Source organism: Pteronotus mesoamericanus, unplaced genomic scaffold (assembly GCF_021234165.1).
Source record: "Pteronotus mesoamericanus isolate MK-2021 breed Mesoamerican mustached bat unplaced genomic scaffold, CSHL_Meso_final contig_164, whole genome shotgun sequence".
Lineage (NCBI taxonomy): Eukaryota > Metazoa > Chordata > Mammalia > Chiroptera > Mormoopidae > Pteronotus > Pteronotus mesoamericanus.
Window position 1 is genome coordinate 16,297,368 of NW_026555065.1, and position 23,218 is coordinate 16,320,585.

The 23,218-nt window shown below is 39.8% G+C and overlaps 1 protein-coding gene across 1 annotated transcript in view; it reads left to right on the forward strand.

Moving 5' to 3' along the window:
* ATP8B4 (ATPase phospholipid transporting 8B4 (putative)) overlaps positions 1–23,218 on the forward strand; it is a 194,955-nt gene that overhangs the window by 56,314 nt on the left and 115,423 nt on the right. The window lies entirely within an intron of this gene.

The window sequence follows — 23,218 nt, forward strand, 5'->3', positions numbered from 1 at the left end:
TCTTGACAATAGGTGGCTTCTTTTTTAATTAAATATATATTTATTTTTCCCTTTATTAAAAATTGCACTGTAAGTCCATTTTGTGCTTATGGTTCTTATGCTCAGCAAATACTTCTGGTAGACATTCAACTTCTACTTCAAATCCCTTTGGAGTTTCTTTTGTGGAACACAGACGTACCATTTGCTACTTTCCATTTATAGGCCTACTACCATTTAGAACTGGTACACTTGTATATATGGCAGATGTTTCATAGTACTTGAATTATTTAATTTGGTAATTTCTGGGGAATATTGCTAGAGAGGCTTTGACACATTACTATATCAAGTGATAGTGATAAGAATTTTGTATTCATTTTAAAGCTGATATTAGAATGAATTATCTACCATAACAGACTTTTTATTGCTTTTAAGTTCATGAATCAATAAAGAAATATTTATGGGAATGGTTTTGAATATGAAATGCTTTAGAATATGTATTTACAAACAACAGGAAAAATATACCTCCAGAAAACTTGGCAAAAAGTAAATTTCAAATCTTCATTCCGTTGTTTCTTACTCTTTCTTTTTGCCCTTTTTTTCTTTTTTGCTAATAATGACAGATAGAAAAGTACATTTGTAACAAGTACTGAAGTCTGTCAGTCAACATCATCTTTCCATCATTTTGAATTATTTGGGCACTCTGAAGAATATAGTTTTTAAAGGAAATATCATAAACCAAATTAACCACATAAAATAGAAGGTTTCCTGAATAGTGCTTTCGTTGTGCCCCCTCCCTCAGCAGCCTCCTCCCGCGCCTCCTCTCCCTCCAGGAGAAGCATGGATCCCAGGTCCGAGACGTTCTGCCAGGAACACACAGGGAAGCCACCGGCGCCTGGTGGTGCCCACCCCAGTGGGACTCCCCTAACCCCCTCCAGGCTTTCTATTTTATCCCTGGATTATGACCCACGGGTGCCAAGGGTAGACCCAAAAGCACTTTCCTGATTGCTCCGGAGTTCAGTGTGCATTTACTACTGCTTGAGATTGAATTCCCTAGAAGCAGAACCTGAGATGGGGATTCACATGCAAGTGGTTCATACGAAAGTACTCGTATGGCCGCCAGGTAGAGGCCTCAATGTCTATCACTGTTCAGATAGTGCCACAAATTTTAACTGGTAATGTGAGAAACATTAAAAGTTATGCTAAGCCATTAGTTCAAATTCATTCTGTAATGACATATTTTTAACACACTTTATATGAGATGATACTTCAGGGTAATGAGACTGATTATCAAATGTTCCTAGGGAATTAGTCAAAATTGCAAGACTTGAGAAAGTCAAGATATACAACAGAACAGCGCAAAGCCCCACACCGCATTGGCTTACAAAAGTCACCACCTCTTAAGAACTTGCTTAAGACCGCGGAATTATTCAGGGCCAGGACACAAAGTCTCTCAGAGTATAAAACCGATGCTTTTAAACACCGTACTACAATGGCAACAATTCAAAACCTGCTAACATTGGAAATGAACCACGTGGTCCCAGACGTCTTTATGGCTTATCCATGTCACCCCAGGATCACCCTTTCAGTGTCTGTCTATAACTATGGTTTTAGGTTCAGATCAGTTTTCTTCACCATGCACTTAACATCATTTTCTAAAACAATCCCATAGAGAAAAACTATATGTATTCATTACAATGTTAGTGATCAGATACTCAGGAACTTGATGACCACATGTCTCCCACATGTGCTAGCTAACATTGTCATTATTATTAGAAGTAACATTAGTGTTACTTTCTTGTGGTTTCATTTAGCTTTTTGTTGAGTCCTTATGTGGTAGCATCTCTGTAATGCAGTATGGTGTGATGTTTTAAAAAGCATTGTTGCTGATCTTATAAAATTGAAGAGAGAAGCACATGTCATTGAGATGGAGTATTCTTTAGGATTCAATTAAAATCAGGCAAGATTTTTCATTTTAGTAGTAAATTACCTACTATGGGGAGCTCCTAAACAACACCTCTCTTGATCATATCTATGTCCTTTGAGCCTAGCACAGTGTCTGTTAAATTTTCAAACTAAGCAGCAACAGGTATCCTTGCTGAGAGGGAGTTTACCAGAAGAGCTTGATCTGTCAAATTTTGCTGATTCCTGTCATCAGACAATTCCTGTGGCTGGGATGGTGGTCTTTGCAGAATGTACTCAGGCTATGGAAACTGGCTTTTCACTTTCCAGTTTTCAGAAGTTGGAGATATCAAATGGACTCAGATCTGAGATAGCCCAGGGAGCTTTGAGTCCTTGGATCCGGTGGTTGTTGAGGATGCTGGTGGTTTCTGACCAGACTATCCCTGTCTTCCTGTGCTCACACCCAGCTCCTGTGTACATTGCTTCTAAGAGCTCGCACCTGCCACCTTCTCCCAAGCACTGCCCCTGGAGTACTAGAGCCAATTTTTCAATGCTGAGGAGTAAGAAAGAGCAGCACCCCAGTCTCAAGTTGAACAAACTCTGAGGGATAATCTGCAGCCTTAGGCTTCCCTGGAGACCAGGGGGTGAGGGTCCCACCCTTGTGTGGCTTTTCCCACTTCCTTGTATTGCATCTCATTTCCCTTACCAGTTTCTCCCCCCAAGTACTTTCTTAAGAACCGCTTACATGTGAATCCCCATCTCAGGTTCTGCCTCTAGGGAACTTCATCTCAGACAGCAGTTAATGCATACTTAACCTTGTGGCAATCAGGAAAGTGCTTTTGGGTCTACCCTTGAACCTATGGGTCATAATCCAGGGATAAAATAGAAAGCCTGGAGGGGGTTAGGGGAGTCCCGCTGGGGTGGGCTTCCCTGCGTGCTCCTGGCAGAACGTCTTGGACCTGGGATCCATGCCCGGCAGGAGCCCTCGTCGGCTTCTCCTGGAGGGAGAGGGGGCGCGGGAGGAGGCTGCTGAGGGGAGGGGGCACAACGAAAGCACTATTCAGGAAACCTTGGTCTATGTAAGTGGCCACTGTGTGACTTTGGGCAATTAATTTTTCTTTTGGGCTTCAGGTCTCCCTCTCTCTGGGCTCAGAAGCAAAGAAGGTGGGCAGCTACATTCTGATTCAATACATATTTATTGAGCCAATGCCATGTGTGGGTTGCAGTGCTTGCACATATAACGCTCATAAAACCCCAAGGTGTGGGCAATACTGCCTAACTTTAGAAACAGAGATTAAGACCTAGCAAGGGAGCAACTTGTCCAGGGTTCCACGGCAAGTAAAGGTCGAAATTAAACTTCTACCCAGTCAGAAAGCCATGTGTAAGTGTGACCTTTGTGGCCTCATATCTTCACTATTTTTTTTTATATGGGAAGGGCTTCTATACAATTATAGAAGTATTAACATAATAACATAATAAATATGTGACTTGTATGTAATATACCGGGTCCAGCAGAAGTAACGCCTGCTTGAGTGTGGCTGGTAGGGTAATAATATGGGCGTAACAATTTAGAGTTCTAATTTGAACATTTCATCTAAAATGTAAATGGTGATATTGTTATGTTACAAAATTACATGCTTATGATTTTGTAATAAAAGATTTTGTAATAAAAAACGGGTGTTATTTGTGCGGGACCCTGTACATACATAACTGTACTTTCAGTGCCTGGAGCATTACTCACTGACCTTCTCAGCACTGTTCAAGCTGCGATGGTGGACATTGTAAACTTAAACCACAAAATAATTAAAGAAATAAAACCCTTTCTTTGTAACCTTTTTCTTCAATTTCATCTTTTTTTGTTTTGTCACTCCCATTTCTTTTAACACAAGACCAATCTTCTGCATCTGCAATCTGTTGTCATATGTGAAAGTGCTTAAGAAATAGGTGTTGTGGTTAGACTTGGGTAGAATCTTTTGGCGGCTTTAGTGTTAAAACTAAGCAGGAGAGGCACGATTCCAAACAGTAAAGATTAAGGTGACTGCTGAATAAGGAAGTGCACGTTCTTGCCCCGGGCAAGGTGACATATGTCTGCTGACTGAACCTGTGATTACCAATAGATGCTTCCATGTTTCATAAGAGTAGGTTTCCTTAAATCATGCTACTAACATCCTCGGCCACGGCGGGAGCCCCTGGGCAGGGGAGGGGCCCTGAGAGGGAGCCCGCAGGTTGCCGCGGTGAGGCCCCTCCGCCGGCGCTGCGCATCGTGTCAGTGCCCAGCCACACCCCAGAGCCGTCCAGTGAAGGTTTTAGAAGTGAGGCCTTGGCGCTTTTTTAAAAGTTCCCAAGATGATTCTGACATGCAGAGTTAAGAACTTCTATTGGCAGCCATCTCTTTACCCATATCTTATCTTTATGCCTATATATCCCTAACATTAAAAGATATTCTAGAAAAGAAATTTCATTCATTTTTAAAGTGGTGAGCGTAGGGTTTCGTATTATAGCTATCTTTATAAGGAATAACTCTATAAGGCTCATTTACATTTATTTTTGTGTTAAAGCTTACATTTTTAGTCAAACATTTGGCCAATCAATGTTCACTTTGCCGTGTTTTCCTTTCCTTCAGAAATTCAAATTTTAATTTTTTCTATTTTTTTCTTTTCTTTCTCCATTACATGTATTGTTCTCAGAGCTGAGTCATTTGTTGACTTCCACATGTTTATGCCACTTCCAATATTTGTTGTTCTATCTCACCAACATTTCTAGTCATACGAATTTTAGATAAGGAAAGGTGGCGTGTGGAGATCCTTTGCTACCCAATTAGGCAGCCACTAGCCACATGTAACTGCTGAGCACTTGAAATGTGGGTGGTCCCAAATAAGATGTATTGTAAACATAAGGTATACGTGCCAGATTTTCATGACTTAGTACCAAAAGCAGGATGTAAGATAGGTACAGCCCTAACTTCAGAGCTGGCCAATGCCCTTGATGAGTCCAAGAAGACTGCCAATGACATGATCCATGCTGAGAACATGCGACTGGGCCGAGACAAATACAAGACCCTGCGCCAGATCCGGCAGGGCAACACCAAGCAGCGCATAGATGAGTTTGAGTCCATGTAATAGGCACCCAGCCTCTAGGGACCCCTCCTCCCTTCTTCCTCGCCCCTGTACTCCTATACTCTCGCCTAACTCACACTGTGCTGGAGCCACTAACTAGAGCATCCCTGAAGTCATGCCATGTGTTCATTGTAGCCATGGGACCAAACCTAGCCCCTCAGCCCTCATTCACTTCCCTGGGCATAGAAATGGCTCACTTTGGTGCCAATGGGACCTTCCTTTCCCTCTCTATCTTGTTCAGTCTAGCTTGCTAGAACAGACCCCTTCTATAGCTTAGAGGCACTTCCCACTTGATTTGGAAAACATTCCCAATAATGACTATTATTAATAGTCATTAATAATTTGTTATGTGCTGATTCAACTTCAAAATTGTAATATTTTGTATAGACTGGGTTACATAAAACGTATTATTAAAATTAAATTTATCTTTTTAAAAACTTTTTGAATGTGGCTACTAGAAACTTTAAAATTACCTATGTGGCTCACATTCCTGACTGGCATTCTATTTCCATTGGACGGCACTGCTTTATACGACAGCTTGTTACAAGTGAGAGAAGCAAACAGAGAAGAAAATAAACTCTGCTCTGACCCTGGCCCCTGCTTCTCAGCCCAGGATTCTCTGTTCAAATCTTCCAGGCTGTCAGCACTGTGGTTTGTATAACTATTAACAAATAGAATCAGCATCACTCTTTCTTAATATTTTTATATCCCTAACTTTTTCTGAACTTACACTTCTGCATTAGAACAATCTGGGCTCAGACGCTCCTGTGCAACCGCCCCTCTTTCAGTCAGGACATTTCCTGGACACCTCGAGGTTTCAAAATGCTCTTGACCACCAGCTTCTTGTGCAACACATTCCACTTTATACCTTTCTGAGCATTGGTAAATTTGGCTCAAATTTTCCAAGCTCTTTCACAGAATGTTCCTATCAATCTTATTCAATCATTTTTCATTTGGAAACTGTGTGGATTTATAGGGAGAGACAAGGGCTTTCTTTCACTGCCGCAGAGCATCACCTGCAGTATTCAAGCTTGATACTCCTAGATGCTGCATAATTATGTGAACAAATATGCTATTTCAATAGGAACGAATTTTCCCTTTGTGTAATCAACTTTTCCAGTTTGAAAGATAACTCCCACTGGATAATAAGACAGAAAATTTGTTTCATTTTTCTTAGTATATAGTTATTTTTCCATTATAAAGATAACATATGTCCATTAAGAGAAATTTGGAAAATAAGAAAAAGTAGAGGGAAAAAAATAACATTCACACTACCACTATCCAAAAGCATTGCTATTTTCTTGTATCTTCTTTCTGTCTTTTTTTTCCATTGCCAAGATTTCTTATAATTGTGTATATGTATTTTTATTTTTCTGGTTTCACTTCACATCGTATCATTACTGGTTTCCAATGTCTTTATATTGCTTTGTCCAGATAATTTTTAAGGGCTGCATAACATTCCATTAAATACATGTCTCATAATTCAAATAAGTACTTTCTTATTGTTTGATATTTCATCAGTTTTTAATTTAAAATATGGTTTCTTGATCTTTCTGAATTGACAGAATTACCCTTTTTTTCCTAAGACTGGGTTTTTGTGACATATTTATAAAACTCACCTAGGAAGATTACATTGTACTCATTATTTCCCATATGAAGAAGTTAGAACTCAGCCCACTGACAAGAACTTTTATCAAGGGATCCAGGGTTTAAGCATGAGCAGGAACAGTTTGGACATATTGACTGAACCCTAGGAGGCTTTGGTCTCATCAAACATGGGGGTTCTTGAATGGGTGGCTGTCAGACTTCCAAGTTTATCTTTTTTTAATCATGCAAAAACCCCCGAAGTATTCTACTTTAAGAAATGTGTTAGTGACATATGTAAATCCCCAAACATCAATCATTTGGAACAGTTTTTATATAAGTTTTATATTATAATTACTAGCTATATAGAGCTCATATGTAAAACATATACATCAGTTCTGGTCTGCAGAGTTCCTAGAGCGGATTTGGGCAGTGATTGGGAGCGTGACTAGCGGATCTTTCAGGCAGCTATGATGGAACCATCTCCCTCTTTGTCCTGCCAGGTTTGAGGCATGTAGGCTGATGTCAACAGATCTATCATTTGCTGCTGAATTCTTAGAAATAACTTACCTAAGAGGGGGAAATTTATGTATGGCCTTGTCCTCTTCCGATTTGATCCAAAATGTCAGTCTTGGGTGAGAGCAGATTCTTATTATTAAATATGCTCTTTTCCATCTTGCGCATTTGCACCAAAAAATACCAAAGATCATTTAAGGCATCTGAAGCTGACACTATTTCGTGTGTTTGTGTGTGTGTGCATGCGCGCTTCTTGTAAGTGGTGGGGGAGTGTGAACACGCACGGTTCTGGGATTCCATTGATCACATGGGAGAACTGATGAACCCTGAGTTGAGTTACCTTGTTTTCATCAGGGCTTGGTTGGCTTGAAGTTGGAGTGGAGATCTCTGTGGTTAAGCACAAGGCAGAGCACCAACTTCCTGAGTTTTTAAAAATCTCCAGCGCAGCCAGATAATTTATATGTTCATGATAGTTCCACTGGGTCTACAGGACAGCTATGTGGGGCCTATATAAAGAGACTGTATATTTGAAAGGAAAACTGAGGCAAAAAAACTTCATTTATTTTTATTGTAAACAATGCTAATGAAACATACCAATATAGACTTAAATTACAGTGAGTTCAAAAGGAAGCTAATGGGAGTAGTCTCAGTGGTTTCTTCAGAGGAAGTTGTTTAAAAACTAATTTAATTTTTAGCTCATGCTACTAAATCACAGAAAACATGTTTGAAAAATCGTGTCACCCTCAATAAATTAATTTCAGTTTCTTTAGTCTTGGATTGATCATTTCTTGGACAGTCTCTGTGTGTCAGCTTTGCAGATGGAAGTGTCCACTTGCCAATGGGCTGGGTTCTGTGTGTGAGCCGTGACATTGTTAAGGTTCTTATAAGTGATTTTCCATTGTAATCAATTATTATGGTGCATAAATATAACTTTTTAAAGTGTTAAATTTCTAAACGGTGACTATTTCCCCAAATGAGGTACATCTTGAAATAACAGGAAATTATAACATTTTCAAAACTCTGCACATGAGCTTTTCAGTGGCATCGCCTAATTTCTTTTTGAAATTTATATAATCCAGATGTTAGCTGCTCCCTTTTGCTCCTCTTAAAACTCTCTCACCGACCCCCCCTCCCAACCCCAAGCATTAGAGAGCAAGGTAGAGTTGAATGAAGATGGGGGGGTTATACATGAGTTTTATTTCATATACTTCATAGCAAACAATGTGGAATCCCCGTTTATCATATTTTCCCCTTAAAGTTCTCTTTCTGCTGCTGGCCTCTGTAATCTCTTCCGCCATTCAGTGCTCAGTGTTGTTGGCTCTCATCCATTTTTCTCAATATTTAAGACTCATCATATATGTGTCCCTTTTATTACTCAAAGTGTTTTGGTTCTTCCTTGGCTCTGAATTCAAACCCGTCACAGCTGTTCACCAAAATGGCAGATTTTTCTGTAACAAGGACCCACCCATCTTGCATGACAAAGAAAGTTTGAACTACACTGTGTTCTATGTAGTATTTGAGACTCAACTCCTTCTTCTTCTTCTTCTTCTTTTTTTTTTAAATGGTTTATGTATCTCTTCTCTGTTGTCATAGGGAAGAGATCTAGAATTTTTTCTGAGAGAGCGAACCCATACATAAACCACAAAGGCCTAAGGATTTAATAATGTAAAGACCTCTTAAGATCTTAAAATCTGAAAGCTAAAAGAGATTATAATATTATAGTGAGTAAATTTGGTTTCAATCAGAGCCCACATGTTGTCTATACCAAATCACACAAATGTTTTAACAGCATTTGTTGATTAACTACTTATTGTTGATTAAGTACTTACACATTTCTAATACAGAACATTTTGCTTTAAATATCCTGAGATAATATCAATGGGTTAATTTCTTCCATGCATTTTAGATTGATATATTATCTGTCTGCTATAGGTAGACAATGAAGAACTCTTAAAATAGTATAAAGAAAATATAGAAATTACTGTTGATTCCACTACCCAGCTAAGAGAAAACTATAATGAACTTGTGAAGGCATTTTATTACTCCCTTTCCTCCTCCATCTTTGCTTTCTCCTCTTTTCTTATCCTCTCAAATCTTCTAAAGAATATTCATTTAAAAAATAATTGAGATTTTACCATATTTTATTGTCATGGTTTGAATGGTACCCCCCTCTCAGCAGATATGTCCACTGGAAACTTGAATATGATCTTTGAAAAAAGTCTTTGCATATATAATTAAGTATCTTGAGATGATGTTATCTGAGAATTCCAGTCACAGGCGTCTTTATAAGAGAAGAAAAGAGAAGGAAGAAAGGTACACAAAGGAGATAATGTAAAGATGGAGACAGAGATTGGAGTTAAACAGTCCCAAGTCCAGCAATGCCTGGAGCTACCAGAGGTTGGAAGTGAGGAGTGGAGCAGATCTTTCCCCAGGGCCCCCAAAGAGTGTGCCACACTGATGACACCATGATTTTGGACTTCCAGCCTCCAGAATTGTGAGACAATAAAGTTTTGCTGTTTAAAATAGCCTAGTTTGTGGTAATCTGGTGTAGCACACCTGGGAGATGAATACTCATCTCTTTTCAGTTTTTAGTTGAGAGGCTCTGCTTGTTCATTTTTCTTACTCACTAGACATTTATTAAATGCCTTCTATATGCCAGGAAGGATGCTATATGCTGGGGATGCAAAGTTAAATAAAATGTAATTTCTGCCCCCAATATAATACATTCATACATATATGATATGCAATAGGCTTATCTCACGAATTGCCACAATACTCTCAGCATTTTTTTGTTTTTAATCATGAGTAAGGCAAGTGAGTAAAGTGACTCAACTCATTAGGAATGTGCAGCTTTTGAACATCCTTATCAGTATACATGCTCTGTAGACAAACTGATGCCAGTGGCAGAAAACCTGAGTAGGGTTTAGGAACCTCATTGCAAATGGTGTCTTGGAGCTGTAACTCCAGGACACATTAAACTGCCGTTAAACCTGAGTAGTATTCCCAAAACTAAGATCCATTTCCTTATTCCATTTTAAATGCCAGGCATTTAAAAAATTCTCTCTGCTTGTTATCTGGCAAAAATTAGATGTGCAATAATAGAAGAAGAAAAACAAAGAGGGGTAGAGAGCATAGAGAGTAAGGGTAATGGTCTTTCAATTAGAGCTAAAGACTCAAAACACCTGGGAAATTTGGGGGCTGTTAAGAGTGTAGTCAACACTCTTAACACATGGAAAGAGAACTCTGGCTGAGGCATTGTGGACTTGTTCCTAGAGATAAGGGAAAAAAGCAAAATGTAATTGGGACTGTGATGCTAAACAATGCAGAAGAAGAGAATGAACTCTAATGATGGAGAAAGAATAGACTTTGAGGATGTAAGGAGAGACAATAGCATTTTAAAATGGAGACTATATATGCAATGAAGTTTGCCTTCTGTAAGTTTTAGAAAACAAATGAGACTTCATTCAAAAGAAGTGCTTATTGAATTTTAAATTTGACTAAAGCCCTTCCATTATAAGGAAGTTTGAGTGGAAGGAAGACAAGTAAAACATCGAGAAATGGAATTCAATTAGAGAAGGCTTCATGGAAGAGAACACAGGAACATCAGTGAGACTGAAGGGGCCATGCTGGCAACAAGGGATGAATTTTATTCAGACCATCTAATTTGCTCTGTGCGTCAGTCACACATATTAAGACTGCATCAGGGACATGAAGTAGAAGGTTTACTGAGAGTAGTGGCAGGGATTCACACTAACCACTCATCCATCTATCACTGAAGTCACATTTATATAACACTCCTCTGCACCCACACTATGCTAGATACTAGGGATACAGGGACTCATGTTCCTTCCCTCAAGGAACCTGGAGTTTAGGGGAAGAGATGGACAAATAAACAGACTATTTTACAGCAGTAAGTGCCATGATAAAAGGAAACCTGAGATGCTGCGATAGCACAGGTTGGGAGGTCTCTAATGCAAATTTGGATGCTAGTAGCAGGGCTATCATGGTCTCAGAATAAGTCGTGAAAGAATTGGCCCCCAGCTAATATCAGCCATTGGAAAGCTAATTGAATGGTGGGGTGGGAGAGAGGGGAGATTAGAGGGAGATTAGGGAAGGATTTGGGCTATAAAGGATGGCTAGGTCCTCATAGGTTTATTGCAGAGGGAGGCTAAGAATATGCTGCCTGAAAAATACAGATCGATGAACTAGCATAAATTCATCCCTCCAGCTATGTGCTCTGATAAAATGTGGTTCAGCCATGACTGCTATCTTCATATACAGGCTGCTCATATAGGACGGTTGTACCTGTACTGTCTTTCTACACTACGAGATAGGAGGCTGTTGGGGAAAGCCCACTAGTCTGGTGTCGGAAGGCAGAGGCCTGGGTCCGGCTCTGTTACTGATTGGCTGTGTGACTGAGAACCACAGACCCGAGTTTTCTTAGCTGACGACAAGAGGGTTGGATGCCAGTCATTTTCAAACTCCTTTTATTTCCAGTCAGCAGAGCCCTTTCCGATGAAATCTTATGGAATATTAACATATAGAACTGTCATGGGGGGCAATGTGTGGCGGGGAGCGCAGGGCGCGGGCGCTCCTGGATCTGAGGGTCACTGTCTGGGGCCAGCTGAGGAGGGAGCCAGGCTCTGAATCTCGCAGAGCCCATCCCGGGGTTGTGACAAATGGGGGGAATACACGTGACTCATTGCAAACACTTCTCTGTTTGCCAGGAGAGGGGACAGGGCCACTTCCCTCTAGTGGAGGGAAGGCCACGAACCCCTGTGTCTAAAGGCTTTTATTGAGAACCAAATGCACAGGGGTATGGAATAAAGCTCATCAATCGATGTGAAAAGGCTATGTTTACAGAAAACAAATAGAGATCATAGATAACAATTGAAGGAAGAGAGAGATCTGCCTCAGGTAAATGAATAATGTAAATCTCCTTCCCAGTATGAGCCTGTTATCATCAAGGCTTTTGAGGGAAGAACAAAACATGCTTAGAGGAACTTACTTATAGGCCTGATTGTCCCCGCAACTGCCCAGTCCAGTTTAGGGCTGTACCTGCCTTTAGTGTTGTTTCAAACTTGAGCCAGGCAGGCAGGGCAGAGCCACCAAGAGATAAGGAGAGTTCTCTCAGATAGAATGAGGACTCCGGCCATGTCCAAGCCAAGCCGAGGGGTGTGGGCCTTTTTGCCCTTCCTCCGTGTCCCCCAAGTCCTTGTCTGCTGCCCATGCTGGCTGATGTTTGCCTTAGGATGTTTCTCCTCATGAGAAAACTTACCTGTCATCAACAACCAATCCAAACCTGCCAGGGGGACAGGTTTTGTCTCCTCAGTGGCCTGTTTTCCCAAGGCCTCCTTGATGATTTCCAGCCTTGGGGCCCTCTTGCCTGTTGGTGAGGCTACAGTCTCTGACACCAGGCGGGATGTTTCCCAACATTCCACAGATGCAGGTGTTGTTGCTCAGGATGAAACAGGGTGAGAGGCCCAGAGCATGGATTCTTGGCCACCTTCTCATCCTCTGTGGTGGCCCTTGAGGGGCCTTCGTGGACATCACTGGACTGTTTAGTGCTTCTCCAAATGAGAGCTGAGGACTTCCTGGGTCCAAATCAACTTGGGGCACAGATTCATGAGCGTTTTTCCCAGACTTCCAGAATCAAAAATCTCTGGGTTTGAGGCCTATGACTCTATTTTGATCAGCACATAGTGGAATTTTTATGCACACTGAAATTTAAGTACCATTAGGCTAGACATTTCAAGGTCCCTCCCAGTCCTTAAATAGTGATACTCTGTGAATCTCTATAGCATTGTTGGAATGATGAGCACCTAGGAAAGGATGTCAGAGACTCTATTGAATAAAAATATTTAACAGAAAATGGGAGGTTAGAAGTGTAGGGGTGGATACAATGGTAAGATAATAACAGATGATAGTGGAAGAGGAGAATTGGATATAAGCAAATAAATTACCGAATGGATTAGGAAAAGAAGAGAGCAACCTTAACCTGGGATCTTGCAAAAATGAAGCTATGTATTTAGATGGACAAAATTGTAGCAAAAAGTATCAGGAGACAATTTAAAGAATGAGACTGCCAGAGTTCATGCCTTGACCAGATCTCTCCACAAATCCTGTGCTCACTTCTATCATAGCATGTAGTATCTTAATAGTCTCCCTACCTTTTATTTTTTGTCTTTATATATTGATATTTATTAGGTGCTGTGAATACAGCAAACCCAGACAAGTAATCATGCTGAGTAGCGTTTAATTACAAGCCAAGGCCAGAGTACTGCTAAGAACAAGGTAAGTTCGAGAGAGGGGTGGAGAGAGAGAGAGAGAAGAGAGATTGTTGATTAGGCAAGTGGGGGTGATGGGTTGGAAAGGAGAAACACAGGTAAAGTTAAAAGCATGTGCAAAGGCTCTGTGAATGGAAGGAGGATGGGGACTATAAGGGGCTAAGCGGGAGAAGCACAGAGAGTAAGGCTGAGAGAAGAGCAGCAGGAGATAAGGCTGGAAAAGCAGCCAGAGGCCAGACCCTGCCGGACCTTAAAGGCATGGTAAGAATTTGGGTCTTTTTCCTAAGAACAGAGAAAGTACATGGAAGGATTTATGTTTGGAAAAGCTCATGGCTGCTGCTTGGGGCAAAACAACCCAATGGAGGGGGGCAGGGTAGATATAGGGAGCGGGTAGTTGTCTATTGCTGTACTTGTCTGTTCTGACACTCCTGCGAGTTACTGGAGGTTGAAACAGTCTCTGTATTCCCGTCACTTAACTGAACAGCGTCCTGTATGCAGGTGATGCTCGATAATTATATGACGGGTGAGCTGCATGCATTTAAATGAATTAAATAAATTGTTTTGAGGCAAGATCAGAATATCTTTTATACACTTTCCTTTCCCTTTCTCTCTTCCCTACAACTAACGTGGAGCAAGAGGAGGTGTCCGTGTAGTGCATGTTCTGAGAACGTCACTGCTGTCACTGCCACTTGAGACTGGTGTTTGCTGTGGGGTATTCGGATAACAGACTCGTCTTTAGTCCAAGTGCTCTGTGTTACTGGGAGCCTCCCTGATGTTGCTGCACCTTAACGTGCACGGGACCATGTCTGACATTTAAAGAAAGTGAGAGGATTAAGTCCATCTGGGCTTCCTTTCTAATTTATCAGAGCTCAAAGCATTATTTGAAACAATGCTCACTGTTGTTTGTTTGTTTGTTTGTTTGTTTTTTTGTTTTTTTCTTTTGCAGCTGCCCCCTGGTTGCAGCATGTCAGGAAACAAACATGTGGGACCCTGGGCAGCCCTAGACACTTGGACAGGCATGCAGAGTGGGCTTCCTTGTTCCACATCAGATGTTTGCCTCCAACTGGCCTTTCTGAATTGCCTGGCTTAACAAATCCTGTTAACCCAGCCTGCCTCATCTGGTCACCTTGCTCCTTACCAGGCATTTCTGTTTAGACATATTTTCCCCCTTCACACTGCTAAATTTAAGGCTTAATTTTCAAATCAAATGCTCATGTGGCTGGTTGCCTGAGAAATCACATGTGGGGAGCTGAGAGACCCAGGCAGGGAACTGTGCCCTCGCTTCTGGAGAGCAGGTCTGGAAACCATATGAATTGTAAATAGTTTTAAAATGTAAAAAAGTAAAGCTTTCTGCCAAAAGGAGAGAGCTGAGTTTCTTTTTTACTCTCCCTCTAGACTCAGTTATTAGGTATCTGTTGAAAATGACTGAGCTCTATCATACAATCTGCTTACTGTCTCTCTCAGCTGGGGCTGGACAAGCCAGATTTAACCCCCTTGAGGACTCGGCTCTGCCAACACTTGCTTTATTAGAAATAGGTTTTGAGGTCACAGCTATGCACCACAAGTAAAGTTGTTAGATACATGATTTTCATGGAAATTTGCCCTCTTTCACTTAATACTTTCTTCTGAAACTTGGGGGATAGAATTAGGTTAATATTTTTAAAATAACAGAGTGTAATTTTCCAGTCAGAGCAAGAAAAAGGATAGGAAAAGGGACAGGACTTTCTTTATTTGCTCCCCACCGAATACCCAATAATGCACAACAACATCACGGACCACACTGAGAAATATCGCTCAGCTTATGCCTCGTTTTCTTTGTTGTGCTTTCCTTTCTTACCTGATCTTTTGCATAGAAAGTAGTTCCATAAGACTTGTTGTCGTTGTTGTTGTTGCTTTTGACTTTAATTCTTGTGGGTGCCAAGTCACAGAGACACTGTCACTTTTGTACTGTCTTGGTAAATATCTTCAGATTCCTCTTATTTTCCCCTTGTATTCCAAATTTTGCCCTTCTTTTGTATTGCATTTCTCACTCCTCCTTCAGGGTAAAGAAAATAAAAACTGGAGTTGAGGTGCAAAAAAAATGATAGGAAAACAGTATTCAGTATAGGTCTTTTTAAGTAGAGAACCGTTTAGAGTACTTAGATGTCTAAAAAGGGAGAGATTACAGCAGAGCTTATGCAAATAAATATGCAAAGGACCACAGCATAAATGCTTAGAATTGGCATGCACATTTGTTGATGTTCAGTTTCAAATCTGGTACTGATAATGTCGAACTGCTCAAATGGTACCTAATTATTGGCCACCATCTCTGGCATGAAATCTCCCAATTAACCAAGTTGAAAATACAATTCCCAGCAGTGGCTCTTGTGATTAGGAAAGAAATTTTAAAAAGAACAGATTGCTTATACACATATTTAGATAGATTTTTGCAGATTACAAATAAAACCATAAGGCCTGAACCCCCCTGATAGCTAGAAAACAGAGGACTTAGGGGAGTGTGAGGCCAGCCTGTCATTGCTCTGAAGCAAAAAAACTTCCTCCCAGAGCTGGGTGGAGCACACAATATAGAGTGTTTCCCAGAAAGCAAGTAAAAGGGCAAGTTTTTGGCAGAAAGTCTTTCTTTTCCTAATAGACAAAACCAGAGCCCTTTCCAGACAAAAGGCATCATCTAGATATGTCCAGGGTGCAGAAAATTCTAGAGTCTTTAGGATTTGAGTAATGCCAGAGAGAAAGAAAGGGAAGGCGTTAAAAGGCCTTTATCAGTCTGCTGGTCTCTAAAACGTAAGAAATGGAACTACCATTTGACATCGCAGTCCTCAACCCAAAGCTTTCACCTATTCCAGGGACTAATAGAGCGGTGGCCTGTGAGGCATGTGGCAGCAGATGTGAAGGACCTTCACCAGAAGCCAAGGTTACCTAGGCCTGCAGCATCCAGAAGGGTGAATTAGTTTGGGAGCTCTAGTTCATGCCTTACGTTGGAGCAGGGGAGAGTGTTACAGCTCCTGCTAATCACCCCAATCCTACTAGTAAACCCAGATATATGGCTGCTCTGAGCAGCCCCAAAGAAGAATGTTTAGGTCTGTCTTAGTGCTCCAAATATTGTCTTCAATGTACCAAAGCTGATTAACATGTCATTGCTGGTTTCATGGACTCACATTTTGTGGGGAGAGAGATAAACAAGTGGATAGTTTCAATATAATTTGTATGACGATGGGTGTATTCATAGACTGCCACGAATGTTCTCAAGTTTAGGGGTCAGAAAAAGTTTCCTGGAAGAGTTGAGTCTTTAACTAAAATTAATCAAACAAAAATATCAAAAACCAAGAAAAGTAAAAATTTTTACTTTTTAAATTTCTACTTTTTTAAAGAAAAACATTATCCCTTGTATTTTTTTATATTTTGTAAATATACATATATGCAAAGAAGCCCATGTAATATATATGATTTTGTATTCCATTTTTTTATTTTGTCATGATAACTCATATATGACATGAAAAATTTCTTGAAAACATTTTTAATAGCTGAATAATAGATGTGCTATACTCAATCATTCCTCTGTTTTTGGATAATTAACTTCTTTCTAATTTTCTGTTTTTAATGAATGATTCTCAAAGGAACATCTTTTTATGTAAATTTCACATACATCTTTAATTATTTCTTTAAGCTATTATTTCTAGGGAATTGAGATTTTGTCCTTTTAAAAAAATTCTTTTTTAGAAGGAGTCTTAATATATATTATTTTCTAGGAAGTTCGTGTCCATTTATTTTCCTATTTGAACAAATGAGTAGCTTTTCCATACCATCACAACTTTGAATATTATTTAGGCCAACTGGACAAGTATAAACAGGTGCCCTGTTGTTTAAAAATTCATTCATTTCTAGTGAAGGTGATTATTTTTTCAGGTAGTTATTCTTTCTCTTTTTAGTGACTTGTCTATTTATATTCATTGTCTTTTGTTGGTCTATAGTATTTTTTTGTGTTCTCGTTGAGAATTTATTTTAAATGTCTTTTCCTAATAAATTCCTCCAGTGGAAAACAATGACACCCCTGCCTTGCGTACAGTGGTATTGCTTCAGGGTCTTTGCTGGTATTGCGTGTATGCCGTGCATAGTTTTCTAAGCAGGACTGGATTGTGCTAAGTAATCTACATTTTAAGAGTTTTCTTTTTATAAGATAAATCAAAATATATTCCTGCTAAAAATTCCTCAGTGACTCCCCTAGCCATTCCTTACCATCATAGCACCTCCTCCTATCAAACTTCCAGTTAGCATTTCTTACATTGTCCACAATTACATGGCACTATTTGCTTTGCTTAAACCTGTAGTGTGTGCACTTTCCCTTCTCCCTTTTTCATCCATTAGGGCTCAGGTTCTGTTTTAACCATTTCTGGAAATCCCTCCCGTATGTATTCCAGGCAGGTAAACAATCACCACCCTCTTCGTGCTCCCACAACACTTGCATGTTACCAGGCTAGAGTTAAGCATGGCATTTTAATAGTCCTTTTTAGGCTTGCCCCTTGACTATGGGCCTCTTCAGACTAGTAACTACCGTGTTTATCGCCAGTGCTTGGCTCATTGCCTGGCTAGTAGTAGGTGCACAATGTTTGTTGAGTGTAGCAGAATTCACTTGCTCTTTGAATCAGCAACATACATTGAGGACATGGATAATAGTAAAGAAATTGGAAATTTAAAGACATGGAGAAAGTTAGCATCTTTGTGGATGTGCATTATAGCCATAAGAAATGTAAGTCAGCAGTACATACTTTGAGGAAAATGAATAATGCTTCTATTCTCTAAACTGTTATGCTTTGTCCTGCAATGATTCCTCTTATCCTTAACTTCTTTCCATGCTTTGCAGTTATCTCTGCTACACTTTCTTAGGGCCTTCCCAGCAGGTGTAGTTATGTTGAATTATTATTCACTTCAACCCTAGAGCTAAATGTTAAGTGTACAGTATGAGTGACCATGTAAAAATGTCCATTCACATGTTCATTCAATGAATAAGTGTTTAGTCCTTCATATGTGTCACACTCTGTGTTACATACTAGGGATGTTACCAAATAGCAGTTGGGGTCCTGATGCCCACTGCCACCATCCTGGGTAAAATTCCAGAGGCAAAGGTTTGGTGATAAAGGAAAGGAGTCTTTATTCAGAAGCATTTCCTTAAGTCTATCAAGTCACAGCTTTAATCACTTAAGCCTATCAATTAAGGCTAAACTCTAACACCTGGGTTTTCTTATCATTTCCCCCCTATTAGTTTTTAGTTATCATATTTCTATAGGGTTAGTTTACAAACTAAAACAACATAATATACAAAAGCTACGCAATTTTGGAAAAATGGTAGGCTTCTGCCTCAGAGCCTGTTCCATCTAGGACAGCTAAAGAATAAACCTGCCACCCTCTGTCAGGCCAGCCTGATCCTAGGCTGTGCCCAGAGTTCTTTCCCATCCAAAATACCATCCATTGGGAAATGCAGGCAGCTGCATCAAGATCATCCAGGCATCCTCGAGGAAGAAGAGCCTGAGAGCCAGAGAGCCCGACCTCTATATTTTCACACTCTCTAGAGGCTTCAGATTCTCAGCCAATCCTGTCCAAGACTGTTTACCATTGCCTGGGCAAACTCCTCCTATGGTCCCTCCCTACTTCTCCCCAGGGATCTGATCAGATCCCTCTATATCAGGGATACAGAAATAAGCAGGACAGATGAATCCATGCTCAAAAGGAGCCTACTGTCCAGTGAGGAAGATAGACAATAAACAAAATTAAAATAAATAATACGATTTCAGAAAGTTACAAGCACAACAAAGAAAATGAAATGGGCTAATAAGATAAGAGTAATGGGATGTGAGGTGAGGAGATGAGTTTAAGTAGGGTCGTCAGAGAAGTCCCCTTGTGCAAATGTGATTTACGTTGAGAGGGAGCTATCCATACCAAAATCTTGGGTCAAAGGAACAATAAATATAAAAGCCCCAAGGTGGAAATGAACTTGACAGTAAGATGTTGACTGTGGCTAGTGTATTGTGATAAAGACGAGTTCTGAAGTGTTGGAGAAAGCCAATTCTTGTAGGTTAAAAAGGGAAATTCCAATTTTATACTAAATGTAATGAAAAGTTATTGGAGGGCTGTAAGCTGAAGAATGACATGAAATGACAAAAGATTTCTCTGGCTGCTTTGTGAGCAGTGGACAGTAAAGGGATGCAATAACAGAACTAGGATGACAAATTATGAATTTTCTACTATTGTCTGGGTGAGTGACGATGCTGTACACTTGGCGGTAGTAAAGTAGGGGATAAGAAGCAGGAATTTATCTTATCATGGGGTTTCAAACACATGGAAATAGAACAGTGTGGTGAACTTTGTTTATGTATTACCTCTTTGTAGCTACCATCACCCTCCTGATATTTTTGTATCCTTCCTCACTTTTTATTGTCTGGGGTATTTTAAAATCAATTTCTGTATGCCATGTCACGTTATTGGTAGACACTTTAGTGTTTGTCTTGAACAGATAAGCACTTAAAATGTATTTAACCATAATACCATTACTACACCCAATAAAGTAGCAGTACTCTATTAATATCATCTAATACCCAATGACTGAAATATATTTTGAAGGTAGAGCCAATAGAAGGGTTGTCATATTGCATGTGTATGAAGAGAGAAATCAGAAGTGGGTCTTGGTTAAGGTTTTAAGATGAGGAAAACTGAGAAGGAGCATATTATTGTGGTGGTGGTGGTAGGTTGTTTTTTTGTTTGTTTTTTTTCCCTGAACTGGGAGACCACAGTACTATTGAGATGTTAGTCATTCTATAGAGATGTAGAATGGGTAGTTGAACTTATGGGAGATGTCTGGCCTGAAGATGTATATTTGAAAATCATCTGGCCAGCTATTGTGAAAGTGCACCATCTAGATAGTGAAGAGAGGAGCTCTGGGACACTCTAAGGTTTGAAGGTGGGAAGAAGAAAAAGGGCTGGCTAATGTTTTGAGAAGGGGTGACTAATGAAGTAAGAAGAAAACCAAAGGAATTTGTTACTCTGGATTTAAAGCAAGGAAAGTGCTTGAAGAAGGAGGGAGTCACTAACTATGTTGAGTAAAGTGAAGACTGAGAACTGACCCTTGGGCTTAGCAACATAAAGAGAAATTGCAGTTGGAAGGATGAAGACAGACTCCTGACTGGAGAAAGCTTGGGCAGTCAATAGGTGGAGGTACTGAACATAAATAGCTCTTTTGAAGACTTAAAATAGAAATCGGAATGTACTGTCTTTATAACGAGGCGCTTTATAATAATAATCACAATACTTTGAAGTATACATTATTTTATAGTGTACAAAATTATTTAATAAATTTAACTTATATTAAGCTCATAGGTGCTATGATATATAGGTGTTTAAATGTCAGGTGGGTTTATCCCATTTTCAAGACCTTTGTCTTTTTTTTAAAAAAAGATTTTATTTATTTTAGAGAGAAGGGAAGGGAGGCAGAAAGAGAAGGAGAGAAACAGCAATTCATTGCCTCTCACATGCCCCTAACTGGGGATCTAGCCTACAACCCAGTCATGTGCCCTGACTGGGAACTGAACCGACAACCTTTTAGTTCACAGGCTAGCATGCAATCCACTGAGCCACACCAGCCAGGGATTAAGACCTTAGTCTTATGACTAAAGAGATATTTTGAGGGATTGGCAGGCTCCCATTAATGTAGGTCATTGTGGGTATTATAATTATGGTCAACTTCTTGCCTCAGTTACATGGCTGATGTTGTAAACTTAGACTCAAGTCCATGTCTTCTCATTCTAATGACATGAACTCTTTCTACTATGTTGCATCATTTTTGTCATAAGCAAGAGATCAGAATTCTTCTCTTTAAGAATGTCAGGATTTTAAAAAAGTTGACTCCAACTTCTGGTCTATTCTGAACAGTATTTTGTTTTTGCTAGTATCAAGATAGTACTTACGATGTCATCTTAAAAGGTCAGCATCTTTACTATAAAATTTCCTAGTTTCTGTTTAAACAATGTGTTAGAATTTGTCACCCATGAATTAGAAATATCACCTTGGACTTTGTTTTCCTCATAATGAAACTGTCTAGGGTACAAAACCAATGGCTCAATGAAAGGAAGTGCTCTGGTAATTGTGAGCAATAAGATTTATACTGATCTTGGGAGAAATATGAATGGCATCATGGTTGAAGCCTCAGAAAGCAGAGATATTTTACTCATTACTGCAAGTAAGTCCTGATTAAAATCTCTTTGGTACGATGTTAAGGCATGATTCTGAGAAGCCAAGTCTAGAGGGACCAGAGTAATACAGTCCAGGCATATAGTTTTCTGGTGAGCTCATTGTATAAGGGGACAAAGCTGGGAATATCATGAGGAATGAAAGTTAATGCATCCTTTATTAGACAATTTCTCTGGTCTATCAATTTTCTTGCTGGGTTTCTGATGACAGCTATATGGCAAGCAATCTAACACTGAGGTCATTCTCCTAAAGCACAGGTATTCTTCCGTGCTGACTGGAAGAATGTCCACATGCTCCAGGTACCAGAAGGCCAAGATGATTTAATTGGGGTTATTTAAGAACCAGATTTATATTTTGCCACTAGTCTCCCGGTTCTTGATAACCACAGTCTGAATCTAACTCCACTTGTGGTTCCAACACTCAGCGGCAGTGCCTGGCTCAGAGTGCTCATTTTGTGTGTATGGTGGTCTTGGACTCATTAGTGAAGAGCGATGGTACCTCACGTGCCAGTTGGTGATGATCTAATTAAGAATTCTACTTACATGCTGTCCTATTTCCAAGAAAATAAAAGTTAAAAAACATTACAACCTACCCTGAAGTAATATTTTAAATTTTTCTTAAAAAGTGTTCCGGACTTAATATGCCTGCAAATGTAGTAAGTAAATAAACTCATGATATTCCAGTGATATCCTGTACTTTGTGCTCCAAAACTAGGAGTGATATTTCCAGAAAACTAGATTCTCTGGCCAGAGCAAACCAAATCACACCACTGAGAGACACCTTTGCTTTGTCTATGTTGATATGGCATGTATAATTACTTGTCATGCTGAGAAACTAATGTTGTTTTTTTCTGGCTTTTGGTTCTCTCTGACATTTGATTCTCTCTTTACCTGGCTCTATATAGAAAAGTTGATTAAAAATATCACTAGGGACAATGGGAAAACACAGTATAAGACTTTTATCCTGGAACCAAGGATATTCCAGTTTGACTCTCCTCCATTGGGAGCTATCTTTTTTGGGGGTGTTTTTCAAAAGAAGAAGTTACTCACCACTGAGCTGAGCAGGAGCATATTCTCTGATTTCTCAAAATAAAGTAGGCAACTTAGGTGAAGGGAATGGTTGATCTACTCAAGCTAAGATGATTGCTTGTAAGTTTTTGTCATTGAAATATGTTCTTTGTATAAGGAATATTTCAGAAACAGTGATCCCCTCGAGCCCATGTAGACATCATTCTTAGGACATTTGGGTAGTCAGTGGTTATCTGTAGACTTTTTTTTTTAGTGGAAACATACTAAAAATTTATCTTCCAACTTTATTTACTAACCACTGGAAAAAGGAATGAATCGGATGACCCAAAGTTTTACAAAATTTTCCTGAGAAGTTTTAAAATGGAGGGTGGGGAGAACACAACGACTCATGGCAGCTGCTCATACTGACTTTTTAGAGTTGAAATTGGAACTAGTGAAAGGTAAAATAGCTTAGAATTTAGAATTAAAAAGGAATATTCTAATTATGTGACCATGTCAACAGCAAAATTGGGAAATGTGCTCTCAGTTTGTACAGGGTGCTCTACTGTGCTACCCACATCCCCCTGCAGTACTG